A 2,982-nucleotide genomic window follows, 5' to 3' on the forward strand; every position below is an offset into this window, starting at 1 on the left:
GTGTGTGTGTGTGTGTGTGTGTGTGTGTGGTGTGTACCGGTTTGGCTGTGTGTGTGTGTGTGTGGTGTGTACCGGTTTGGCTGTGTGTCTGTGGGCGGGAGGGCGAGTGAGCATATGTGTTGCAGGGGGTTCATACCGGTGTCGCTAGTGCTCGGCGTCCGCTGCACTCTGACCTCAGCAATGGCGGTGATGATGCTGTTGTTGCCATGGCGTTTAGACACCAGATCGATGATCCTCTCTGTTATCTCCTTTATAGGTGATCTGTCCATCCACTGGTCCACTGTGTACTGAAGAGAGAGAGAGAGAGGAGCGAGAGAGAGAGAGAGGAGAGAGAGAGAGAGCGAGGAGAGAGAGAGAGAGAGAGAGAGAGAGATAGAGAGAGAGAGGAGAGAGAAGAGCAAAGAGAGAGAGAGTGAGGAGAGAGAGAGCGAGGAGAGAGAGAGGAGAGAGAAGAGCGAAGAGAAGAGAGAGAGGAGAGAGAGAGGAGAGAGAAGAGCGAAGAGAGAGAGAGTGAGGAGAGAGAGCGAGGAGAGAGAAGAGCGAAGAGAGAGAGAGTGAGGAGAGAGAGAGAGTGCGGAGAGAGAGGAGAGAGAAGAGCGAAGAGAGAGAGAGAAGAGAGCGAGAGCGAAGAGAGAGAGAGAAGAGCGAAGAGAGCGAGAGAGAGAAGAAAGCGAGAGTGAGAAGAGCGAAGAGAGAGAGAGAGAGAAGAGGGCGAGAGTGAGGAGAGAGAGAGAGGAGAGCGAGAGCGAGGAGAGAGAGTGTTGTGTATCTTATCTCCTTTATACAGTAGGTGATCTGTTTAGCCGCTGTTCCTGGAAAGATGAATCAAATATGTAACTAAATGTGTCTTCTGCTACATCAAAGCCTCGTTAGTCCTTCTCATGTCGAGTCAATGTGATGACAATTGGAAGGATGGCTACATGTGACTAGGTTTATCCCAACCCCTATGAAAAACCGACCACAGTTGTTGGGAGAGATGGAGCTGAGAAAACACAAGAGGGGTTAGGTATTGTATGTTGAAAACGTCTTGATACATAATGCCTTCGTCAGATTACTAGAGTCGTTTTGATGCTTTTTTCTGTCCTTGGCTGCAGTCTAACAGAGCAATTTCTGAAACAAAATTCCTTGGTTTCTCAGAAATCCAGGTTGTAGGAATTCTGGAATCATAACGACATTTTTCAACCAGGAATTCTAGGGGAGGGTCAATAGAACTTGGGGAAAGTTGGCAGCATTTGTAACCCAAGTTGGAGAAGTTTTGCTACACAGCATCGTCATCAGATATAGAACTAGTTTAGTGTTATAGTTGTTTAGCTTTTCAGCTTTGAACACAATACTCCATGACACTCTGTAGCTCAATATAGCTGAACAGAGCTCAATATAGCTGAACAGAGCTCCACACAGCTGAACAGAGCTCCACACAGCTGAACAGAGCTCCACACAGCTGAACAGAGCTCCACACAGCTGAACAGAGTTCCACATCACTCCACAGAGCACCACATCACTCCACAGAGCTCCACACAGCTGAACAGAGCTCCAAACAGTTGAACAGAGCTCCACATCACTCCACAGAGCTCCACATCACTCCACATAGCTCCACAGAGCTCCACATAGCTGAACAGAGCTCCACAGAGCATCCTGTGACGTTCTGCACTAGCTTTGAATAACCCACGCGATATGCAACTTTTCAGGGAAGTTAGGAACCAATACACACAGTCAGTTGGGAAAGCAAAGGCTAGCTTTTTCAAACAGAAATTTGCATCCTGCAGCACTAATTCCAAAAAGTTCTGGGAGAGAGAATAAGAGTCCATGGAGAATAAGAGCACCTCCTCCCGGCTGCCCACTGCTCTGAGGCTAGGAAACACTGTCACCAGCGATAAATCTACGATAATTGAGAATTTCAATAAACATTTCTCTACGGCTGGAAACACTTTCCACCTGGCTACCCCTACCCCGGCCAACATCTCAGCACCCCCTGCAGCAACTTGCCCAAGGCCCCCCCCTTCACCAAAACCCAAACAGCTGATGTCCTGAAAGAGCTGCAGAATCTGGATCCCTATAAATGAGCGGGGCTAGACAATCTGGACCCTCTCTTCCTAAAATGATCCACCGCCATTGTTGCAACCCCTATTACCAGTCTGTTCAACCTCTCTTTCGTATCGTCTGAGATTCCTAAAGATTGGAAAGCTGCCACGGTCATCCCCCTCTTCAAAGGGGGAGACACTCTATACCCATACTGCTACCTGCTACAGACCTATATCTATTCTACCCTGCCTTTCCAAGGTCTTCGAAAGTCAAATTAACAAACAGATCACCGACCATTTCGAATCCCACCGTACCTTCTCTGCTATGCAATCTGGTTTCAGAGCTAGTCATGGGTGCACCTCGGCCACGCTCAAGGTCCTAAACAATATCATAACCGCCATCGATAAGAGACATTACTGTGCAGCTGTATTCATCGACCTGGCCAAGGCTTTCGACTCTGTCAATCACCAACTACTTCTCTGATCGAGTTCAGTGTGTCAGATCGAAGAGCATGTTGTCCAGACCTCTGGAAGTTCCATTTTCCTTACAGTCCACTTGAACCCAAACTCCTGACAAACGTACACACACGTGACAGGACGTGACTTACGATGCTGAGATGGATCTCGTTGCTGGCAGAGGTTGAAGGGTCACAGGTTATGGAAACAGAATACTCAGAGGACACATTCTTCACCACGTACAGTTGTCTCAGCTGCTTACACACTGCCTCAATACTCAGACCCTGGAGAGAGAGACAGCAAGAGAGGGAGAGAGAGAGCGAGAGAGAGAATGAGAAACAGAGAGAGCAAGAGAGAGAACGAGAAACAGAGAGAGCGAGAGAGAAACAGAGAGAGAGAGGGAAACAGAGAGACGGTTAGAGAGAGAGAGACGGAAACAGAGAGAGGGTTGGAGAGAGAGAAAGAGAGAGAGGGTTAGAGAAACACAGAGAGAGAGAGAGAGTTA

At 48.2% G+C, this 2,982-nt stretch overlaps 1 pseudogene; it reads right to left on the bottom strand.

The window, feature by feature from the left end:
* The window catches only part of LOC109884715 (protein jagged-1b-like), a 183,897-nt pseudogene that overhangs the window by 47,490 nt on the left and 133,425 nt on the right, over positions 1-2,982 (bottom strand).

The sequence above is a fragment of the Oncorhynchus kisutch genome, linkage group LG25 (assembly GCF_002021735.2).
Source record: "Oncorhynchus kisutch isolate 150728-3 linkage group LG25, Okis_V2, whole genome shotgun sequence".
Classification (NCBI taxonomy): domain Eukaryota; kingdom Metazoa; phylum Chordata; class Actinopteri; order Salmoniformes; family Salmonidae; genus Oncorhynchus; species Oncorhynchus kisutch.